A 25,387-nucleotide genomic window follows, 5' to 3' on the forward strand; every position below is an offset into this window, starting at 1 on the left:
AATTTCGTAGCTGTGAAATATCGCTATTAAGCAAGGAACTAAAATGAAGAAAAAAAATGGCTGGGTGGGCACATTTCGGAAGCACCACGAACACACACTACTAGGTTATATGGCTGATGATTGGCCAGGCCAGTAGCGTACATGATTTGCATTGCATTGCACGTCCCAGGGGGATGGAGTGGGAGGACTGAAAGGCAGAGGAGGATGCCGCCCCCAAAGCAGTCGATGCGGAACGGGATGAGTTTCCCACAACAAACTCCGCGGATCTGCAGGTTTTAGGAAACTCTGTTAACATGCGCATCCAGATACTGCGCGGTGAAAGTGCTGAAGCCGCGGATCAAACCATGACCGCGGAGCAACATGTGCGAAATCAAGCAAAAGATCTGGAGGTAAATGGGATGCCATCCCGGGGTAAATGCTAATGCGAAAACGCCCAGTGTTAGGTCTCTGTTGCACGGCATGTGCCCCTAAACTTTTTTATCCCTTTATTTTATACTTATTTCTTTTTATTATTACTGATCCTTTGGAGCTGATTTTGTATCAAAATAAATGATTGATTGATTGATTGATTGGAGTACCAGAAATGAAACTCATGAAAAGGGCTCTAAGTTGTTCCTTTGCCTAGTAATCTAGACCAGTCCTGCTTGCCCATAATAATTGTCCATAATAATTATTAGCTTTGTTCTTTTATATGAACTCCCAGAGTACATGTGCATTGTAGCAGAAAATATATGTATATTTGTAGAAATTTGAAATATTGGCATTTTCCAAAATGCAAATATCAAGTGTTTGATTTTTTTTAAAAAATTCTAGATTTATAATGTAATGAATTTTTTTCTCTTTGAACTTATTTTAGGGCTTACTCTTAGATTTCAAACATATTTGACAAATATGTTAACTATCAGACCAAGCACTCTGCCTCACTCGACCAATATTATCTGTGGAGACAGCAATACCTAAAGGAGAGAGAATGCAGAAAGTACTTCATCTGCCTTCACCCATTAATTACGCCTTCCTTGTGGAAAGCGGACTATACAGCTTTGCCCAGTCATTTGCAAAGTGCACTGCCCTTTAACTGATATTCCTAATTTGACATAGCTCACACTCACCTGTGTGCAGGGCTCAGGGTGGGGAAGAACATACATTTCCAATAAGTACTTGAAGGATGGACTGTGGGAGTAAACCTGATACATCTCTGAAGTATTTTGTTGTTTAAATCAACCCAGTTCCTCTTTAACATCATAAGAACATAAGAAGATCCTGCTGGATCAGACCAGGGGTACTCCTAGTCCAGCATCTTGTTTCACACAGCAGCGAACCAGTTGTTCTGGAGGGCCAAACAAACAGGGAACAAAGGCCAAGATCCTCCCTTCTGTGCTTGATTGTGCCTCTCAGCATTGGTATTTGGAGGTTTGCAGCCTCTGTATATGGAGTATCCCTTCAATAACCAAGGCTAGCCACCACTGATGGACCTGTCATGAGCCTGTCTACATTTAATGGAGCAGACGTGCATTTAAAGATGTGGCTCTGGTGCTAGCACATGTACCTCAACCTTGGTTTATGTGCTATTTTCCATATGGGCATGCCTCAGGATCGGAGGGCTGCTTCAAATCTGAACAAATGTCTTCTTTAAAAGCATTTCCATGTCCAAAATGAAAAGCAGTTTTGGGATTCCAAGATGCTGATGTTATTTCTGGGATTAACTGTGTCTGAGCTTGCACTCTGGCAAATAAACATGTTACTGAACAGACACCATAAGTCTCCAGAGCTCCCTTCTTGGGTGGGTGGGAGGGAGGGAGGACGGGGTTCTCAACCTCAATGAAGTGGGAGGACTATAATATTTTCTTTGCTTAGAATGCTTGTCAGATTTTAAAATACCAGCACGTTTCTGAATTTTGTTTCCATTTCTGTCATGATCCATTTGAAAGTATGCAGCCTTTATAAAGCCAGTTTGGTGCAGTGGTTAAGTGTATGAACTCTTATCTGGGAGAACAGGATTTGGTTCCCTACTCCTCCACTTGTAGCTGCTGGAATGGCCTTGGGTCCACCATAGCTTTCTCGGAACTGTCCTCGAAGGGGCAGGTTCTGGGAGAGCTCTTTCAGCCCCACCTACTGCACAGGGTGTCTGTTATGAGGGGGGAAGGTAAAGGATATTGTAAGCTGCTCTGAGATTCAGAGTATAGGACGGGGTATAAATCCAATATCTTCTTCTTATATCAAAGACAGCCCTCTGAAATGATACAGTTATGAAGGAGATATGTGTACCATAACAACACAATCACACTAATAGGGTTGCCAGCCTCCAGGTGGTGGCTGGAGATCTCCTGGAATTATAACTGGTCTCCAGATGACAGACATTAGTTCTCTAGGGGGAAATGATTGCTTTGGAAAGTGGACTGTGTGGCACTCTACCCTGATGTGGTCCCTCCCTTCCCCAAGCCTTGCCCTTCCCAGTCTCTCCCTCCAGTTATTTCCCAACCTAGACCTGGCAACCCTAGTCACACAATGGCTACATTTCTGTGTGTGACTGTGGGTGGAACAGGTTTTGTTGTTGTTGTTCAGTCGCACAGTCGAGTCCAACTCTTTGTGACCCCATGGACCAAGTCATGCCAGGCCCTCCTGTCTTTCACCATCCTCCGAAGTCTGCTCAAATTCATGTTGGTTATATCAGTAATGCTGTCCAGCCACCGCATCTTTTGCCGCCCCCTTCTTCTTTTGCCTTCTGATTTTCCCAGCATCAGAGTCTTCTCCAGTGAGTGCTCCTCATTTGGTGGCCAAAGTATTTGAGCTTCAGCTTCAGCATCTGACCTTCCAGGGAACAATCAGGGTTGATTTCTCTTTGTACTGACTGCTTTGATCTTCTTGTAGTCCAAGGGACTCTCAAGTATAATATTTCTTGATCCACAGAGCAAGATTTCAGAGGTGTTCCAGGGAGAGACTGCCTCTCCAGATATCTGCTCCACCTGGCTTTATTATTCATTTTGGGGATGAGCAATGGTTTCAAACAACCGTTTTTCTGCCTGAGAGCTAAGGAAATAATGATTGACCATATATGGAGTAGCATGATGAGGTTTTGGCTCCCAGACAGAAGATAACAGAAATGTACATCAGGTGGGTGATGACACTGCTCTTCAAACTTTTGACTTTGAGTTATGTTTGGAAAGGCTACTGTGGACAGACGGGAAGTGGCTGACCATGAATACTGATAAACTAGGTAAATAAAGCCCTTTTAGCTGGAAATGTCCTACATGTGACTTTAGTGGTGGCTACAAGCAAAGACAGCTTCAAGAGGGGAATGGATAAGCATATGGAGCAGAGGTTCATCAGTGGCTATTAGCCACAGCTTATTGTTGGAACTCTCTCTCTAGGGTAGTGATGCTCTGTATTCTTGTGCTGGGGGGGCACAGTGGGAGGGCTTCTAGCCCCACTGGTGGACCTCTTGATGGCACGTTTTTTTTGTCCACTGTGTGACACAGAATGTTGGACTGGATGGGTCACTGGCCTGATCCAACATGGCTTCTCTTATGTTCTTAGTGCTACTGCATATCCATTCACAAGAAAGATTGTCAGGTCTGTGGGTTTAGTTTCCCACCAACAGATTCAAAGCAAATGAGCTGATAATAGATTCTCAACTGGATTCTTTTGTGTTTGCCCACAGGGCAAGTTTGCATCTGGCCACTGTACGGCTTCAGCTACAATCTTTTGTGTACTTACTGGAGAAAAATGGGACAGAGCCACATAAGAGAAAGAATTAGGCATGATGAGGCTGCTGGTGAAAACAACAGAAGTAAACTTTGACTTCCATTCCCTGCTTGCAGGTCTCTTTGGCAGGGGTGGAATTCCAGCAGGAGCTCCTTTGCATATTAGGCCACACCTCCCTGATGTAGCCAATCCTCCAAGAGCTTACAAAAAAGAGCCTTGTAAGCTCTTGGAGGATTGGCTACATCAGGGGCGTGTAGCCAAATATGCAAAGGAGCTCCTGCTAAAATTCCACCCTTGCTCTTTGGGATATCTAGTTGGCCAGTATGAAAAACTGGACTGCATGAACAGGTTATAGTAGCTATAATATTTCTTGGTCCACAGAGCAAGATTTCAGAGGTAATCCAGTGTTAGGCATAGGGTGGAGCTCAAGGATTTTGACTAAAGCCAAGCTACTCAGGTTCTTCACAATGAAACCAAAGATCATTCAGGATGTATACCATGTTTGTGGTTCTTATCAAGAGGCACGTCCAATTAAAGTGCTCCCTTACACGGTGAAATCTTGAAGATATCGTACATTCCATACTCTGAGATCTCATAACACTCCAGGGCTGCCTGTTTGTTTAGCATTTCTCTGTGCAGGTGTGTGGCCTGCAAGGAAATAAGACGGTGGGCGAGAGAAAGAATTGGAGACAGCAGAGAATACTGAACAAGTAGGATTATCATACGTCTAAGAGTGGGTTAGGCGGATGTGAAGGAGACAAGCTTTTTTCTTCCACTCAGAGACCATACTAATCCAATTATCAAATCACCATGGAGGTATTATGTATAATAAAGACTGATTTCTGGTTCCCCATCTTTTTGTACATGCTGGCAAGGGGAATTGGCTGAAAAATCAAAGTTGCTCCAATATGGGCCAACTTCTTGTCTGCCTCTTCTTATTGGTTGGGGGCTGTGGCTCAGCGATAGGCCATCTTGGCTGCTTGTAGAAGGTCCCAGGTTCAGTGCCTGCCATCTCCAGTTAAAAATGTCAAGTACTATGAAAGATTCCTGAGACCCTGGAATGTTGCTGCTGGTCAGAGTAGACAGTACTGAGCTTGACTGAGCTAGTTTGTAATGGTTAAGTGCGCGGACTCTTATCTGGGAGAACCAGGTTTGATTCCCCACTCCTCCATATGCACCTGCTGGAGTAACTTTGAGTCAGTCGCAAGTTCTTAAGAGCAGTTTATGTTAGAGCTCTCTCAGCCCCCACCTACCTCACAGGGTGCGTGTTATGGGGAGAGGAAGGGAAAGGAGATTGTAAGCCACTCGGAAACTCCTTCAGGTAGTCTTAATGGCCAGACTTGGTACAAAGCTGCATTGCATGTTCATGGGAAGTTAAACCCTCATCCGTACATTAGCCAGTTAATAATGCACGATAGAACAGATACAAGAACAGAACAGATGGTACTTAATTTCTAAAATGAAACTTCTCTGGTTATGATGGGTATGGTAATAACCCTTGAATATATTGAATATATGAAGCTGCCTTATACTGAATCAGACTCTTGGTCCATCAAAGTCAGTATTGTCTACTCAGACTGGCAGTGGCTTTCCAGGGTCTCAAACTGAGGTTTTTCATGCCAATTTGCCTGGACCCTTTTTAGTTGGAGATGCCAGGAATTGAACCTGAGACCTTCTGCTTACCAAGCAGATGCTCTACCACTGAGCCACTGTCCCTCCCCATTTGGAGGTCCCAAATCTTGTTAAGCTTTGTAGAAGATCTTTATACTGATCAATATTGCTATTGTATAGTGGGTTCTACGCATTGATGAGTCTCAGGATCAGTGATAACAAGCTCTTCATTAAGAGTAGCATAGTAGATGGCTACACTACCAGTTGAGGGCTGGGCCAACAGGGCCAAATTTATGTACATCTCTGGGTTCCGGTTATTGGGTCATTCAAACTGGTGAAGGCTTGTGATTGGTCCAGGGCTGCAGAGATTTGGATCCTGCAGCCCATTGTTCCTAAGTCCCTAAGCTCAGTCTGGATGGCTCCAATAAGTGAGGCAGGAACATCCAAAGTCTTCCCTTGAGTCCACATACATAACAATTGCTATGTTATGTTATAGAGCTAGCATGGTGTAGTGGCTCAAGTGCTGGACTAGGATCTAAGACATCTAGGTTTGAATCCACACTCTGCCATGGAAACTGCCTAGTCATATTCTCTCAGCCTAATCAAACTCACAGAGGTGAGGATAAAATGGAGGACAGGAGAAAGTTGGAAGTCACTTTGCATTCCCACTGGAGAGAGAACAGTAGGGTATAATTGAAGTAGATTTATATACTATTAGTCACCCATGGCCCCCATCTGTGGATATCCAAATTTGTGGATCAGGGTCACATGTAGACTAAAGAGATGTTTCTGCAAATTCAGGGGAACTCCTAGGTTTGCAGAAAAGTCTGACTTAAATAACGCAGTGTGTGTGTGGGTTAAATCTCCCCAAATAAAAAAGCATTATCTGCACAAGCGCCGAGAAAAGCACCTACCTAAGGCCCAGTGGCTCAACAGGAAGAAACTGTGCTGGCCCTGGCATTGGTGGTGTGGCAGTCTGGGAGCCACGCAGAGCCCGGGGGCAGTGGGGACAGCAGCCTGGGAGATGCACTTGGCCTGGCACAGGTGGCACAACAGCCTGGGAGCTGTGCTGGGCTAGGCAGAAGTGGAGGATGCCACCAGTCTCAGGAGCCACACTGAGTTTGGCACAAGGGGGGCATATGAGATTCCCCCTTAGCACACAGTGGCAGTTGTGCCAGGCCTGGCAACAGTAGTAAAGAACACTGGGCTCAGGAGCGGAACTAGACTTGACGATGGGTGTGTGTGTTAGGATATGGGATTTAGAGCTGATCCTCGGGAACCCTCGATGAGGTCAGGAAGGCAGCGGGTGTGGTGTGTGAGGAGGAGTGCGCCTCATGGCTCCCCTAGGCCAGGTGGCGCTCCAGGTACCGCCTACTTGGCCTGCTCCCACGCGCTGGCCCTGACTGAGTGGGTGATATGGGAATACCAATCCAATAAAAGAAGGGAAACTAGCCGCACTTCTAGAGTTAAATCCAAGTGAGCAGCCATGTTGGTCTGAAGCAACAGAACAAAGCTGGAGTCCAGTAGCACCTTTAAGACCGACGAAGTTTTATTCAGAATGTATGCTTTTGTGTGCATGCATACTTCTTTAAGAAGTATGTGTGCACAAAAGCTTACGTTCTGAATAGAACTTTGTTGGTCTTAAAGGTGCTACTGGACTGCAATTTTGTTCTGGGAGTTAAATCTATTGTATTTGAAAAGGCTTTTAGGGACAGGTAATTTGATGTATTCCTGACCTTTCTAAGTTGTCTGCCTTTCTCACTGGGACTCCACTACACCAAACTGGCTCGTAGTAGTGGAATACAGCAGTTTGGTTGTAAAGCATAGGAACACATTTGTACCTGAGGCTATCACTTGGCACCGTGGCAGTAATTTGTATATTTGTATGCAAGTGGAGTTTCCGATTATGCTTCACCTGTTTGATTAAAAATAATTACACAGAGGAGAAATGAGTAATCGGTTAGATATGGAGTCTTTTGAGAACTTGGAAGGATTTGGACAAACAGTACCTGATAATTTTACAGGGAGATTACTCTGAGTCATTTGATAAGGGGAGGTTAATTTCCCATCAGCCTGAACCTGCTGAGTGGAGGTTTTGCCTAGACCTAGACGATACCTTTAATGAAGTAGAATTGTTATATCCAAATGTTTCTAGAGTGTGCATTTTCTCAGGACAAACATACGATGGTGGAAGAGGAAAATCTCCAGACCAGTGCTGCTCCGTCCCTATATGCTCACATTTTCAAGGTCTACATTTCCTTAAAGTTAGAAAATGCAAAGTCTAAATGAAGATCAAATCAGTCAGTCCTAAGGGAAATCAATAGGGTTGCCAAGTCCAATTCCAGAAATATCTGGGAACTTTGGGGGTGGAGCCAGGAGACTTTGGGGGTGGAGCCAGAAGACACTGGGGTGGAGCTAGGAGCAAAGGTGTGACAAGCACAATTGAACGCCTTCCCTCCACCCTCCCCTTTTCCGATTCCACCCCAGAAGCAGAGCAGAGTGGGCGAAGCCGCCATGCTTCTGCCGCCTCTTCCCCGCCCCACCGCAGCCGCTCCTCCGAGATGGGCCCAGCCTGAGCCCATCTCGGAGGAGCAGCCATGGAGCAGCCGAGGCGAAACCAGAGAAAGGGAGGGAGGGTGGAGGCAGGCCAGGAGCACAGCGAGCCGCGAGTCCGGGACCTAGAAGGACCCAGACTCGCGGGCCGCCACGCTCCTGGCCCGCTCCCACCCCCCCTGACTCCACCTCAGAGGCAGAACGGGCCGCCGCCCCCTTCCCGCCCCATCCCAGCTGCTCCTCCGAGATGGGCCCAGCCTGAGCCCATCTCGGAGGAGCAGCCACGGTGAAGTGGAGAAGAGGCGGCAGCAACGCAGCGGTGTCGCCCGCTCCGAGATGGGGTGGCTCTCCACACTCCTTGGCGCTGTTTCCCCCTCCCCCTGCTTTTGTTTTTTTGGGGAGCGGGGGAAGAGGCTGGAAATCCTGGGGTCCCCCCCCAGGGTGGGAGGGTTAGGAAGCCTCGAAATCAACCCTGACTGTTCCCTGGAAGGTCAGATGCTGAAGCTGAAGCTCAAATACTTTGGCCACCAAATGCGAAGGGAGCACTCACTGCAGAAGACCCTGATGCTGGGAAAGACAGAAGGCAAAAGAAGAAGGGGACGGCAAAAGATGAGATAGCTGGACAGCATTACTGATGTAACTAACACGAATTTGAGCAGACTTTGGAGGATGGTGAAAGTCAGGAGGGACTGGCGTGACTTGGTCCATGGGGTCGCAAAGAGTCAGACTTGACTGTGTGACTGAATAACAACAACATCTTCATACTATCTTAAAAATCATGAGATCTGTTTTTGAGACTTTGCTGGCAGTCTAATCAGCATCAGCTTTTTAGTACCTCTTATTCTGTTCAGTAAGTACAGAGGAACGATTATAATTGTTATGTCTGGGCTTGTTTTTGTATACCTTGCTGAATGGCGATTGACTGGTGGGGCATGCCTGGACTTGTTCCCTAAAACACAGAAGGAGCTTGGAGTTTAGAACAATAGACCACTAGTATTGTGGAATCTGCAGGCTAGGCTTCCCAATCCCCAGGTCCCAGCGGGGGATCCCCCGGTTTTACAGGCTTCCCCCCTCCCCCAGCCAGCTGGCCGGCGGGGGAAGCCCCTCCCCCACAGCCATTATGCATCTCCATGAACAATTCCCATAGGGAATGATGGGGAATTGATCTGCGGAGATCTGGGGCTCTGGGGGGGCTGTTTTTTGAGGTAGAGGTGCCACATTTTCAGTATAGCATCTAGTGCCTCTCCCCAAAATACCCCCCAAGTTTCAAAAGGATTGGACCAGGGGGTCCAATTCGAGCCCCAAAATAAGGTGCCCCTATCTTTCATTATTTACTATGGAAGGAAGGCATTTTAAAAGGAGTGCTGTCCCTTTAAATGTGATGGCCAGAACTCCCTTGGAGTTCAATTCTGCTTATCACACCCTTGTTCCTGGCTCCGCCCCCAATGTCTCCTGGCTCCACCCCCAAAGTCTCCTGGCTCCATCCCCAAAGTCCCCAGATATTTCTTGAATTGGACTTGGCAACCCTACTGCAGGCTGATTGGACAGGCTACTACAGACAGCCAATATGGTGCCTGGGGTCAATTTAAACCTCCCAATAGTTTGGGGAGTGGGTGGAGTTTTAGTGTATATAACCAGGCTGAGGCCTGTGTGTTGCCAGTTAGTTTTTGCTGGAATCACAATAAACGGAGTTGATCACTATGCTTGGCATCCTCATCCTTACTGTCAAACCCAGTATATAACAATAGTCATTATATCACACCTTATATGAAAACAAGTTATCTGGGAAAAAGGTTATCTGGATACAGGGCAGACAAATTCCTATCTTCTATAGCTGATAATAGACCACCAGCAGTTTGAGGGTTCTATTGTATCTGCTGTGAGATTGGTTGTACTGAACAAACAACTCCTGATCTCAGGCTTTTTTGCACTGTTATTTTTGTTGCTGGTATTGCTTCATTTTTTTCCTTTTCCACATGTGTTTTTCTGCCTCTAGTGGTTCATTCACCGTATCAAATCACAAATCATAGATCACTGTATCTCTGGCTTATTTCCCTGCATAATGTGCAGTTATTCCCTGGGGTTTTCCACATTCTCATTTTCCTGGCTGCTTTGGAAGGTGGACTGTATAACATCAAATTGACCACTAGAGGAAGCATAACATATGTGGAACAGAAAGAAAAAAGAAAAACCCTGAAGCAGCAGAAACGCACAAGCCAGGAACATGAGAATATGGAAAAGCCTTGTGACAAGGGAAATAAACTGGAAATACAGTGACGCAATATCAAAATGACCACTAGAGGGATCAAAACACACGTGGTAAAGAACCCCTCCCCCAGCAACAGGGGAACACATGTGGCAGAAATAAGAGTACAGTAAAGCCCCTTGTTGGCTGTGTAATAAAATCCCTGGGGAGCAACTTTAGGTACTCAAGAGATAATAATAATAATAATAATAATAATAATAATAATAATAATAATAATAATAATAATAATAATAATAATAATAATAATAATAATAATAATAATAAATTTTATTTGTACCCCGCCCTCCCCTGCCGAAGCAGGCTCAGGGCGGCTAACAATACGGTGCCCCATGATGCACCAACAATAAAACAGTTACATTGGAAACATTAAATTAAACATTAAATTAACCTTAAAAGCCTGAATTAAAACAATTAACTAAAACATATTATAACACTATCCTTGACACTCTTCTAGTTGATGCTGATGGCGGATTTCCAGTTATTCATAAGCTAATTTAAAAAGGGTGGTCTTGCAGGCCCTGCGGAACTGATCAAGGTTCCGCAGGGCCCGCACCTCCTCTGGGAGTTGGTTCCAGAGATGTGGGGCTGCGGCCGAAAAGGCCCGAGAGCGAGTGTTCTGTAGTTTAATTTGTCTTGGCCCAGGGGTAGTCAGTCTGTTCTTTCCTACTGACCTCAGTGCTCTCTGGGGTTCATACGGGGAGAGACGGTCCTTCAGGTAGGCTGGTCCTCGGCCATATAGGGCTTTAAAGGTGATAACCAGCACTTTGTACTGGACCCGGTATACAATCGGTAACCAGTGCAGTTCGCGTAGCCCCGGCCGTACATGTTCCCATCTTGGGAGACCAAGCAACAGCCTGGCCGCCGCGTTCTGCACTAGCTGTAACTTCCGGGTCCGGCACAGAGGCAGCCCCATGTAGAGGGCGTTACAGTAGTCCAATCGTGAGGTGACCGTCGCATGGATCACCGTTGCTAGGTCCCGACGCTCCAGGAAAGGGGCCAACTGCTTTGCCCGCCTCAGATGGAAGAAAGCTGACTTGGCAGTGGCTGTTATCTGGGCCTCCATTGATAATGAAGGCTCCAGTAAGACACCCAGACTCTTCACCTGCTGCGCCGCCTTTAGCTGCACACCATCGAAGGTCGGGAGGGATATTTCCCCCCCTGGAGCGCCGCGACCCACACAGAGAACCTCTGTCTTTGCCGGATTCAGCTTCAGCCCACTCAGTCTAAGCCACGTTGCAATAGCCTGTAACGCCCGATCCAGGTCTTCCGGGGGGGAGGCGGGCCGGCCGTCCATTAGCAGATAGAGCTGGGTGTCATCTGCATATTGGTGGCAGCCCAGCCCAAACCTCCTGGCAATCTGGGCAAGGGGGCGCATATAGATGTTAAATAACATCGGGGAGAGGACTGCTCCCTGAGGCACCCCACAATCTAGTGTGCGCCTCTGGGATCGTTCACCCCCGATCGCCACCCTTTGTCCCCGACCCATGAGGGAAGAGGAGAGCCATTGTAAAGCAGACCCCTTAACCCCAATGTCGGCGAGGCGGTGGATCAGTAGCCGATGGTCGACCGTATCAAATGCAGCCGACAGATCTAATAACATCAGCACTGCTATACCGCCTCGATCCAGTTGCCGTTGGAGGTCATCTGCCAAGGCGACCAAGACCGTCTCCGTCCCGTGGCCCGGTCGGAAGCCAGACTGGCACGGGTCTAGGACAGAAGCGTCATCTAGAAATCTCTGTAGCTGCAACGCCACTGCCCTCTCGATGATTTTACCTAAAAATGGTAAATTAGACACCGGTCGATAGTTCGCCAATTCGGCCGGGTCTGCTGTTGATTTTTTCAAGAGGGGGCGGACCAAGGCCTCTTTCAGAGGCGTTGGAAAACGCCCCTCTAAGAGGGATCTATTTATGATGTCCCGTAAAGGACATCTAAGCTCCCTCTGGCAAGATTTAATCAGCCAGGAGGGGCAAGGGTCCAGATCGCATGTTGTTGGGCGAGCAGCGGAGAGAATTCCATCAACTTCTTCCAGGCTGAGTGGGTCGAAGTGGTCCAGCAGTAAATCCGAAGACAGGCGCGGAGCCTCAGTCTGACTTACTGTATCTAATGTGATAGGTAGGTCTTGGCGGAGTGATGAGATTTTATCTGCAAAATATTTCGCAAATGCCTCACAGCCTATCTCCAATTCTCTAACGTTTGGTTTGCCTTGTGGCAGTGTTATAAGATCTCCAATTACCCTAAACAATTGTGCTGGGCGCGAATTTGCAGATGCAATCTTGGCTGCAAAGTATTGTTTCTTTGCAGTCTTGACTGCCATCTCATATGACTTCATAAACGTTCTATAGGATGTTCTCGTCACTTCGTCCCGAGTATGCCTCCACCGCCTCTCTAGCCGTCTGAGCCCTTGCTTCAGCTGGCGTAGCTCCAAGGTATACCATGGAGCCAGCTTCATACGAGGGCGCAGAGGGCGCCGGGGTGCGATTTCGTCGATGGCCCTGGATAGCTGATCTTGCCAGACTTCCACCAGGTCATTGAGGGAATCGCCAGTGGGCCAGGGATCCCTCAGGGCTATTTGGAACCGTTCCGGGTCCATCAGGCCCCGAGGGCGAGCCAAAATAGGCTCTCCGCCCATACAGGGTTGGGGCGGCATCTCCATACGGGCCTTAAGGGCTAGGTGATCCGACCATGGGACCGCTTCATCTGCGATATCGTCCACCAAAATCCCAGACGCAAAGATCAAGTCTAGTGTGTGTCCGGCCTGATGTGTGGGTGTTGTAACAAATTGAGAGAGTCCTAGTGTCGCCATGGAAGACACTAGGTCCATCGCCTGAGTGGAGGCCGTGTCGTTGACATGGACATTGAAGTCACCCAGGACCATAAGTCCCGGGCTCTCCAATGCCCAGCCCGCCACTGCCTCCAATAGTGATGGTAAGGCGCTGGCTGGTGCGTTAGGCGGACGGTACACCAGCCAGATCGCCAACCCCTCTCCAACATCCCACCACAGACCGACACACTCGATGCCATCGATCTTTGGGGCCGGGAGAGCCCTAAAGGAGTAAGCCTCCCGTATGAATAATGCCACCCCTCCCCCTCGCCCGTTACTCCGTGACTGGTGAAAGACCGAGTAACCTGGGGGGGTCATCTGGGAGAGAGCTACTGTCTCTCCGTCCCGCACCCAGGTCTCGGTCACGCAAGCCAGGTCCACGTCCTGCCTAAGCAGGAACTCCTTAAGGGTCGAGGTCTTATTATTGATGGACCTGGCGTTGCATAACACCAGTGACGGAGACGAGCATTTCCTCTTAGGCCCACTACCTGCCACCGTTGGGATGGGCAATAGACTGGAAGGTGGCCGAGCACTGGTTTGTCTCTGTCTCCTTCCCTTATATAATTGTCTATTCCCACCGTCATATCTTCCCCTCCCCAGGAGCACTGGAATCCCCTGGGCCAACATCTGCACTCACTTGGAGTGGGCTCGCAGTATACTCCTCACAGTTGTTCCCAGTTATCCTCACCTGGCTTTCACTCTATCCTCCCCTGTCTGTTCTTCCAATACTTGCTGCCAGTTAATCAATTATCATAAGTAATTAATTTAGTAGTCTACTCAATTTCCCTTCCAATTAACTAGTATAATATTAAATTGATCAATTTCCGCACCATTAATAAACAGACCATCCCTCCCCCTTACCAATTGATGTGCTGAAATTATAAATATAATTACATATAAATTGATATATATAAATATATTGTAGGAATCAATCACTAATTATTTGGCTAAAAAATCCAATAAATTAATTAATAAATATCTTTAGTAAAATTCCATTAGCAGCTAGCAGTCGTTTAACTCAAGTTCTAGTCCTTAGGGGTGGCAGTATATATTGTCTCTGGGTTGTAGGATTTAAAATCGTGTTCAGTCTTAGATGTTGATAAAGTGCAGAAGTCAGTGCAGTTAATATGTGCAGCTGGTAAAGTGCAGTTGATAGAATGTTGGCAGAATGCAGATACCAGTGCAGTCGGTAATTGAGCATATTCCTCTCCTCTTGTGGCCGGCAGGCTCTTTTCTCATCTTGGGAGATGAGAAAAGAAGTCCAATAACAGCCTTGTGCTCATCAGGTGGAATATTAGCAAGTTAAATGAGTGGTACTTCAGTCAGGTTGTTGCATAAGAACCCATTTGAAGATCAAAGATGATAGCCACCCTTAATTACACTGAAGTTCTATTAATTAGCAGCCCCTTGGCGCAGAGTGGTAAAGCAGCAGTACTGCAGTACTGTGGTCTGAACTCTCTGCTCATGACCTGAGTTCGATTCCGGTGGAAGCTGCATTCAGTAGCTGGCCCAAGATTGACTCAGCCTTCCATCCTTCCGAGGTCGGTAAAATGAGTACCCAGCTTTCTGGGGGGAAAGTGTGAAAGACTGGGGAAGGCAATGGCAAACCACCCCGTAAAAAAAAAGTCTGCCGTGAAAACGTTGTGAAGGCAACGTCACCCCAGAGTCGGAAACGACTGGTGCTTGCACAGGGGACCTTTCCTTTCCTCTGTTAATTCCAGAGCAGCTCCCTAGTTCTATCTGTAATAATCAAGAAGTGTGTGGCCATCCTGAGAATCATTAACACCATCTAAAACAATCCCAGTAAAAAACAGAGCAGGTAACATTTGTATAATGAGGAAGGATTATCAAGTGTATTCATATTCTCAAAGGGTAGCTATGTCAATCTCTTGTAGCAAAACCATCAATGATTCAAAACCTTGAAAATGAACAGTGACATCTTAAGCAGATAGATTAAAATGGGTAGCCATGTTAGTCTGCCTGTAGCAATAGAAACTGGGTTGCCAGGTTTTTGTTGGAAAATATCTGGAAACTTTGGGGGTGGATCTGGGGAGAGGGTGGGGTTTGGGGAGGGGAGAGTGCCAGAGAATCCACCAATTTTCTCCAGGGGAGCTGATTTCTGCCAGCTGGAGATCACTTGTAAAAGCGGGCTATCTCCAGACCCCACATGGAAGCTGGCAACCCTAACAAGAAAGCAGCAAGAGTCCAGTAGCACCTTAAAGACTAACAACATTTGTGGCAAGGTGGGAGCTTTTGTGTTTCACTACTCACTTTTTCAGATCTGAAAAAACGAGCAGTGACTCAACAAAAGCTCATCCCCTACCACAAATTTTGTTGGTCTTTAAGGTGCTACTGGACTCTTGCTCTTTTCTAATCCTAACTGGACTTATGGTCTTCTAAATCCATTGAAGTCAATGGACTTAGAAGGTCTAACTCTGCTTAAGATTGCCACATGACTGAGCAGAGATTGACCAAGAGTGGTAGATAACTCACTGAAAATGTCAAGACAGTGTGCGGTTGCAATAAAAAAGGCCAACACCATGCTGGGAATTATTAGGAAGGGAACTGAAAACAAATCAGCCAGTATCATAATGCCCCTGTATAAATCGATGGTGCGGTCTCATTTGGAATACTGTGTACAATACTGGTCGCCGCACCTCAAAAAGGATATTATAGCATTGGAAAAAGTTCAGAAAAGGGCAACTAGAATGATTAAAGGGTTGGAACACTTTCACTATGAAGAAAGGTTGAAATGCTTGGGGCTCTATAGCTTAGAGAAATGTCGCCTGCGGGGTGACATGATAGAGGTTTACAAGATTTTGCATGGGATGGAGAAAGTAGAGAAAGAAGTACTTTTCTCCCTTTCTCACAATACAAGAACTCGTGGGCATTCGATGAAATTACTGAGCAGTCGGGTTAAAACGGATAAAAGGAAGTACTTCTTCACCCAAAGGGTGATTAACATGTGGAATTTCCTGCCACAGGAGGTGGTGGCGGCTACAAGCATAGCCAGCTTCAAGAGGGGGTTAGATAAAAATATGGAGCAGAGGTCCATCAGTGGCTATTAGCCACAGTGTGTGTGTGTGTGTGTGTGTCTATGTATTTTTTTTGGCCACTGTGTGACACAGAGTGTTGGAATGGATGGGCCATTGGCCTGATCCAACATGGCTTCTCTTATGTTCTTATGACAGATTTATTGTTTTGTGCTTTCATAAGCAAAAGACTGCTTCATCAGATAGAAGTAAGCCATAAGACTGATGGATGCCTATCCATGCTTTATATCTATTGATATATGTGTGTAACTTAGGGTTGCCAAGTCCAATTCAAGAAATATCTGGGGACTTTGGGTGTGGAGCCAGGAGACTTTGGGGGTGGAGCCAGAAGACATTAGGGGTGGAGCCAAGATCAAGGCTGTGACAAGCATAATTGAACTCCAAAGGGAGTTCTGGCCATCACATTTAAAGGGACGGCACACTTTTTCAATTCCTGCCTTCCATAGGAAATAATGGAGGATAGGAGCACCTTCTTTTGGGGCTCATAGAATTGGACCCCCTGGTCCAATTTTTTTGAAACTTGGGGGGTATTCTGGGGAGAGGCACTAGATGCTATACTGAAAATTACAGAGCCCCAGCTACCCGCAGATCAATTCTCCATGATTTTCTATGGGAATAAATCTCCATAGGGAATAATAGAGTTCCCAGCAGACATTTCCCTCCCCTCCCCTTGCTTTCTGAAGACCCTGAAGTGGGAGGAGGGTCTCCAAACCAGGGGATCCCCTCTCCCCATCTGGGGATTGGCATCCCTAGTGTAACTAACACCCTCATATTCTATCTATCATCTGCTTATCTTCATTCAAATCTGCCTACAGTGTAACATCAAAAGATGAACAAACATCTCATCAGAGCAGAAGAATCCATCAGTCAGTGCTGAGATTCAGACTGGCGAAGCTCAGCTGACATGCTCAGATCCATTTGAGATCTCTAAGACAGCTTGGGATGCCATCAGAACCCACAGACTTATTGGTTTTTAAAAATATAACTTAAACTTTATTAAGGTTTTTTTTGTATTTTCTCCCAGTAGGTCTAGAACTTCATTTCTTGCCAACTCAATTTGACTCATTTCTTCAGACTCTTTAGCTAAAAATAGCAGCTGTTACCTGAGTACATCTGTCACACTCTGCCTTCTCCCCATATTTCTTGAGCAATCCTTTTATTCTTTGGTTATCCAAAGGGCTAACTGCCTCTTTGGATGGTTTCCTGCTCCATGTATATTTAAAGAAATGTTTGTTGTTTGTCTTGATGTTTTTAGCAATCTGCTCCTCAAATTCTCTTTTTGCTTACAAAATTAGCAGCTTACACTTCTTTTGCCAGAACATTTGGTCCTCTCTAGTCTTCTGGTACATTAGAAGTGATAAATTATATATACGGGTTAGTGGATCAAAAATCTTACATTTGAGTTCCCTAAGAATTCTTGGGTATATGCCATCAGGACCTGGAAACGTATTGGCTTTTAATTTCCCCAATAGGTCTAGAAGTTCATCTTTCATCACCTCAATTTGGTTCAGTTCTTCACACACCCTCCCTGAAAATTTTGGCTGTGGCATGGGTACATATCTCACATTTTCCACAGTAAATACAGAAGCAAAAAATTTATTGAGCTTCTCTGCCATCTCCCCATGTTCCTTTAGCAATCCCTTTATTCTTGGTCATCCAAAGGTCCCACTGCTTCTCTGGCTGTTTTCTTGCTCCAGATATATTTAAAGAAATGTTTATTATTTGTCTTGAAGCTTTAAGCAACCTGTTTCTCAAATTCTCTTTTTACAATAATATTTATTGACGTTTCTTTTGTCAGAGCCTGTGGTCTGTTCTGTTTCATTCATTAGGACAGAACTTCCACTTTTTAAAATAAGCCTTTTTATTTTTATTGCTTCCTTGACTTCTTAAGCGGCCCTGTGGTGCAGAGTGGTAAAGCAGCAGTACTGCAGTACTGTGATCTGAACTCTCTGCTCATGACCTGAGTTCTATCCCAACGAAAGCTGATTCAGGTAGCCGGCCCAAGGTTGACTCAGCCTTCCATCCGTCCGAGGTCGGTAAAATGAGTACCCAGCTTGCTGGGGGGAAAGCGTAGATGACTGGGGAAGGCAATGGCAAACCACCCCATAAAAAGTCTGCCGTGAAAATGTAGTGAAAGCAACGCCACCCCAGAGTCGGAAACGACTGGTGCTTGCACAGGACACCTTTCCTTTCCTCTCCTGACTTCTTAACCAATGCCTACTTTTACACTCCGCAATGACTTTCCTAACCTGTGGAATGCATTCCACCTGGCATTTAATAAGTATGGTTTTGAACAGCTTCCAAGCATCCTCTAGGGTTTAGAATTTCTTGCGTCTTCCTCTCAGCTTCCTTCTGAGTACTCTGCTCATTTCTGTAAAAATCTCTCTTTTGAAACCAAAAGTCACAGTTTTGGACTTTAGGGGTAACTTTCCATTAATATGAATGCTGAACTTAATAGCATTGTGGTCAGGGCTTTTTTTGTAGCAGGAACTCCTTTGCATATTAGGCCACACCCCTCTTATGTAGCCAATCTTCCAAGAGTTTACAGGGCTCTTATTGCAGGGCCTACTGTAAGCTCTTGAAGGACTGGCTACATCAGAGGTGTGTGGCCTAATATGCAAAGGAGTTCCTGCTACAAAAAAAGCCCTGATTGTGGTCATTGTGGTCACTGTTCCGAACTAGTGCAACAATATATATATCTTGCACCAGGTCTCGAGCTTGATCTGAGTCATCTAGACTAGAGTCAATATGCAATAGCTGGAGCATCGAAAAACCCTTGGAACTGTGCCATCATGGGCTTATGTCACACCAATTCTGCTTTCTGTGGTGTATATCGCATCTCACCAACCATTCCCTTCCACACTGGGACAGCAGCAGCAGACAAAATTGGAGATGCAGCCTAATCCAACAGGATTATATGTTTTCATGATTCTCTGGCTTTCTGGTCTCCTAATCATAATCTTATAACTCTTTCCTGCTTAGGAGTCCTTCAAAATCCCCGTCTTCTTGGTGGATATGTTTTCTCTGGCATTCAAAGAACTGACACAGCTTTGCGTCACTAGTTTAAGAGGAACCAAACAAGGTGTGAGCAAATTTACTGGCACAAACGAGACATCACAGTGCTTATTCAGATGGAGATGCCTGACATATCTAATTTTCAGCGCTTATTAAATTCCAGGCACCTCCATCAAACACTTGGGAAGGCACCTCTTCAGACAGGTGGAATGTCTTCCTGCATAAGCTAAAGATCTTTCAGAAGACTTAACATGGCTGCAGATTTTTTGATTTTCATTTGGGATCAATATACAAAGAGCTAAGAGGCGGAAGGGGTTTCTTTGCAACATATGTATCAGGGCTGCACCACTGAGTCAGTTAATGGGTTTGATCGGGGTGTCAAACTCATTTGTTATGAGGGCCAGATCTGACATAAATGAGACCTTGTTGGACCGGGCCATGTCAGGCTGTGCCATGTGTGTGCCTATTAAAGATTAGGTAACAGAGATATAAACTTTATAAAGGGCACAGACAAACACAGTTAAAGATTTTTTTTAAAAAAATTAATACATTAGCACTCATTGGTCTTAAAGGTGCTTTCCTTGTACTTCTCCCATGGGATTCAGGAACTGGTCAAAGGAAGCTGGCTCTTTCCTTTCTTCCCCAGGGGACCAGGAGGGGGAGGAGCCTCAGGCAATAGAAGGAAGAGAGGCTTGTTTCAGTAGCTCTGCTGTGCAATTGAGAGAGCCTGGCAAAGCAAGCTCTGCCATTCCCCCTTCCTCCCCAAGTTAGGAGCCTCAGCCAATGGAGAAAATAGAGGTAGTTCCTTTGCAATTGAGCAAGCCTGGCAGAGCAAGCTATTATGCAGAAGGAAGCAAGAGAGAGTGAGAAGGAAGCAGATGACATCCAGTTGCTTGGGGGCAGACAGGAGCTCTCTGGGAGCCTGATTCGGCCCCCAGGCTGCATGTTTGACACTCCTGGGTTACATTGATTTATTTGAAATGTTTTGGTCAGTGAAAAAGGGCACCTCCTAATTTATCAGACAACACATTTTTTTTAAAAAAAGAGAGGCTTTAAAATGTTATTTATTTTAAATAAGAGTACGTATGCAGATGGCATGTGCTATCTCAGAAGAAGATACACCCTTTAACTGTCATACAGGAAGCACTTATATTGTGACATATTTGGTACATACCTGCACTTTTAAACACCAAGGAAGAGTGCTGTTTTTCCTGCAAAATTATCGTTTTATATGCAAATATATGCTATTTACTAGATTTATCAATTAACTTATTCTATTAGTCTATTTAAGGCAATTTAATCTATTTAAGGTTATTCAATCCCTAATATATGTCTACTGAAATTTTGTTCTGCTTTTTTTTTTTTGCTTTGAGAAATAATTATAGACTTTCATTGTCAAATTAAGAATAGGGACGCCTAATGCCAGCGTAGAAGATTTCTGGAGATTTGGGGGCTGAGCCTGGGAAAGAAAGGAAGCTCAGCAGGGTTACGGTAGACTCTTCATTCCCAAGCGGCTGTTTTCTTGAGAGAGACTGATCTCAGTAGTCTGGAGATGTTGTAATTATGGTTGCCAGTCTCATACTGGCAAACAGAAAGATTCAAGCGGGCAGCCATGTTGGTCTGAAGCCTGCCACTGCCTACCAGCTCTGTATAGCTCTGCTCAGCTATGTATGGCTTTGCTCACTGTGCTGGATTCCTCGTCTGATGAAGTGTGCTTAAGAGCACACGAAAACTTACGTTCTAAATCAAAATTGGCTGGTCTTAAAGGTGCTACTTGACTCCTGCTTTGGCAAACAGAAAGGGAGACTCACCATGGGGAGGTGATAATGATTCTGTAACATTCTGGTGATTAAGTTTGCCAGAACCCCCACTAGAGGTGGGGGTTCCCCACTGCCAGGCCCCACCACTTTGCTGCTGATCAACTGGCCAGTGTGTGGGGGAGAGCGAATTACCCGGAAAAAAGAGCAAGGTTCAGTTGATGCTGCAGCAACATGTCTACATCACTTTTAATGTTACCTGGAAGTGATGTCATCATATTGGTGATGTCAGGGCAATGTTCTGGTATTTGGACAAAAACTCTATGGTAGAAGACAAATTTACCATAGAGTTTTTGCCCAAATACCAGAGCATTGCCCCAATGGCACTGTGTGATGATGGCACTTCAAAGTCAAGTTGGAAGTAGGGTTGCCAATCCCCAGGTGGGGGCAGGGGATCCCCCAGTTTGGAGACCCCCCCCACTTCAAGGTCGTTAGAAAGCGGGGGGGGGGAGGGGAGGGAAATGTCTGCTGGGAACTCTATTATTCCCCATGGAGATTTATTCCCATAGAAAATCATGGAGAATTGATCTTTGGGTAGCTGGGGCTCTGGGGGGGGCCCTGTTTTTTGGGATAGGGGAACCAAATTTTCAGTATAGCATCTAGTGCCTCTCCCCAAAATACCCCCCACGTTTCAAAAAGATTGGACCAGGGGGTCCAATTCTATGAGCCCCAAAAGAAGGTGCCCCTATCCTTCATTATTTCCTATGGAAGGAAGGAATTGAAAAGGTGTGCCGTCCCTTTAAATGTGATGGCCAGAACTCCCTTTGGAGTTCAATTATGCTTGTCGCAGCCTTGATTTTGGCTCCACCCCTAATGTCTCCTGGCTCCACCCCAAAGTCTCCTGGCTCCACCCCCAAAGTCCCCAGATATTTCTTAAATTGGACTTGGCAACCCTAGTTGGAAGTGATGTAGACATGTCACTGCAACATCGGCTGGGCCTTCCTCTTGCTCCCAGTAAGTAGGTATCTGGCAACCGTACAGGTGATGCAGTGATGTCAGTTGTGGTACAACCCGGAACTGGTATCATTGTGTGGGTGACACTCAAAGTTCCCTCTAAGCTGCAAGAATTCTATTTTGTGAGCTACTGGTATTAAAGTCGTGAGCTACTGGCATTAAAGTTATGAGCTACTGCATAAATTATTAGGCTCTGGGGTCATCCTTCCTGAGCTAAGACAAAAATGTGTGTATAAGGATATCTGTGCAGCCCTGCTCATGGTTAATAGCAATTCCTATGGACAGTTTCAGGTCAGGAAAACAGCACTGTCTGGGGGAAGGTTTCCCTGAACACTCTGCTCCCAATCCAAATTGGCCCCTATGCAGCTGAGAAGAAGCATGGAGCTCCTAGAACACATTTCTGACCTGATCTGGGGTTGTATCCAGGAAAACTGAATGGGTAGTTAGGGCCTCAGTTTATGAAGCAGTAAATATGTTTGTGTCTAAGAAGCCACAAGACACTTTCTTTTGTGCTTGCAACAGAGGGACATGGCTGCTTTGGTGATTTTGCATTACAAAGTGGATTGAAGCTGCTCTATACCTTGATAGGATGACCTTTGGTTTCAGGTACCCCCAAACAACAGTAAATAAAAAAACTGCACCGCTTTGTGCTGCTATAAGCTTAGCCTGACTTCAGACAAAACTGATTTAGCATTCTGCTGAGAACTTCAGAAGCATATTTGGCAATGCTGCTGAGAAAATGGGTCATGGCTGCCACTGGACATAGAACTGGTGTGTCCCTACATAGCTGGAGCCTCAGTGTTTGTGACATAATTTATAGCTACATGGAGGAAATAACCATAAAATTATCATGCAATGATGGGACAGAGCTTCTCCTCTACAGCTCATTAATGCAGCAAGAGGGAAACAATGTCTCTGAATAAAAAATCAAAGCCTTTCCCTTATCTGAACATTTTGATTTGGGAAGTGGAAGAAAGAATTTGGAGTCTCATCCAAAATTGTAGTTGGAAACTTCTTCACTCAATGAATTTGACACAAGCATAGCACAGCTCTGGAAGAAGTTAAAACGTTAAGTTAAAAAATATTTTTAACCATGTAGGAAGAAGGAGTAGTAGCTGGATTTATATCTGGCTTTTCTCTATCCTAAGGTGTCTCAAAATGTCTTACAATTGCCTTCCCTTCCTCTCCCCACAACAAGCATTTTGTAAGGCAGGTGGGGCTGAGAGAGCTCTGAGAGAACTGTGACTGGTCCAAGGTCACCCAGCAGGCATTGTGTAGAAGAGTGCAGAAGGAAACGAACCTGATTACAATCTGCTGCTCTTAACCATTACACCATCCTGGCGCCCAGGAACTGTTCTACTAGTCTTTCACTTGAAAACCAAAGTAGACATGACATCAGAAACTTTAAGAAAGATTTTTTTTTCATTTTTTTAAAAAAGCACGTGTGGGAAAATTAGATTGAAAGTATTTGAACTTAGCTTTTAAAAAAATTAAAATGTTTATTGAAATTTGAAGTAAAATACATAAGAACATAAGAGAAGCCATGTTGGATCAGGCCAATGGTCGATCCAGTCCAACACTCTGTGTCACAATCCTCTCTGGTTCTCACCACCCTGAACAATTTAGTGTCATCTGAAAACTTGGCCACTTCACTGCTTACTCCCAACTCCAAATCATTAATGAACAAGTTAAAGAGCATGGGACCCAGTACTGAACTCTGCGGCACCCCACTGCTTACCATCCTCCACTGCAAAGACTGCCCATTTATACTCACTCTCTGCTTCCTATTAATTAACCAGTTTTTGATCCACAAGAGGACCTGTCCTTTTATTCCATGACTCTCGAGCTTACTAAGGAGCCTTTGATGAGGAACTTTATCAAAAGCTTTCTGGAAGTCAAGGTAAGCAACATCTATTGGGTCCCTTTTGTCCATATGTTTGTTCACCCCTTCAAAGAACTGTAACAGGTTAGTGAGGCAAGATCTTCCCTTACAGAACCCATGCTGAGTCTTCTTCAATAACTTGTGTTCATCACTGTGTCTACTCATTCTGTCCTTGATAATGGTTTCTACCAACTTTCCCGGTATTGAAGTCAGACTGACTGGCCTGTAATTTCCCGGATCTCCTCTGGAACCCTTTTTAAAGATGTGGGTGACATTTGCTACCTTCCAGTCCTCAGGAACGGAGGCAGATTTCAATGAAAGATTACATATTTTTGTCAGGAGTTCCACAAGTTCATCTTTGAGTTCTTTCAGAACTCTTGGATGTATGCCATCCGGACCTGGTGACGTATTAGTTTTTAATTCATCAATCAGTTGTAGGACCTCCTCTCTTGTCACCTCAATCTGACTCAGGTCTTTCAACACCCCTTCCAAAATTAGTGGTTCTGGAGTGGGCAAACACTTCTCGTCTTCCACAGTGAAGACGGAGGCAAAAAATGTGTTCAGCTTCTCAGCCATTTCCCTATCCTCCTTCAGTAATCCTTTTACCACTTGGTCATCCAAGGGCCCCACTACCTCCCTTTTCAATATATTACTTAGTAAAGCATGAATGAAAACAATCACAAAATGATAATTAAGTTTGTGTTGAATCAAGGATTGTCATTACGAGGTGTCTGTTACGTTGGAGCTTATCATTCAGATAATTACAAAGGAAAATAAAATAAATTGAGTTCAAGTAAATTTTAACATTCCTTCAACTATCTAATGGTAAAGATATAAGGGGTGTTCTGTGAACTTCCTGCTGGGTCAGCAGAATCATCTAGCTATAACGACCATTTGTCCATAATATCTGAGTTTAACTTTAATCCCTGTGCCTTTTCCCAGTCTCATTACTGACAATCTTTTCTCAATTACAGAAATTTTTGTGGAGAGCTTCACAATCAAATTTTGCCAATCGATCCCTGTTTTTCAAAAATTCAGTGGATGCTGATTATATTTAAATTTTATTTCAACTCTTCTCTAATATAGGACTGCTGGACAGTTTTAAATATTTGTTTTCATTTGTGCTTATTGCCTAGTCTTCTAGTCTAATGTTCCCCAAAGTTTTGGAAACTGGAATGTCTTAATGCCATTTGAATATCTGCCTTTATTTTAGATTGGTACATTTTATAGGGCTTTACATGGAGCCAGAAATTATTGGGGAGGAAGAGAGAAGCGTGCATAAAAGCTTTCTGATGGGTTTTAGCTACAGAAGCCAAGAAGGAGTCTTGTCACTTGATTTCGAGCCCTGGAAATGGAAATGCTGGCAGACTTCAAGCTATTATGATGTGGAGATGAAGAAAATGTATACGGCAAAGAACAAGGTGAAAATGCTTCGGGCTTCCTTTTTTCCAGAGTAGTTACATCTGTTTCAGTTCCAAGGCAACAAGCAACATCCTGATCAAACTCTAAGAAAAATGGATTATCGTGTCCAACAAAAACATCTGGATTCAAGTGTAAAGGCCAACATGTAGTTTCTCTTCCCTCTGTTTACTCACTGCTAAAGATATGGAATCATACAGCTGTAGGAGATCAAAAGGCTACCTGGAATGGCCCTTGCATCAAGGTGGCGCCATATACCAACCACCAGCTCTCACGATCTAGACACACTGTGCC

The sequence above is a fragment of the Heteronotia binoei genome, chromosome 2 (genome assembly GCF_032191835.1).
Source record: "Heteronotia binoei isolate CCM8104 ecotype False Entrance Well chromosome 2, APGP_CSIRO_Hbin_v1, whole genome shotgun sequence".
In the NCBI taxonomy this organism is placed as follows: Eukaryota; Metazoa; Chordata; class Lepidosauria; order Squamata; family Gekkonidae; genus Heteronotia; species Heteronotia binoei.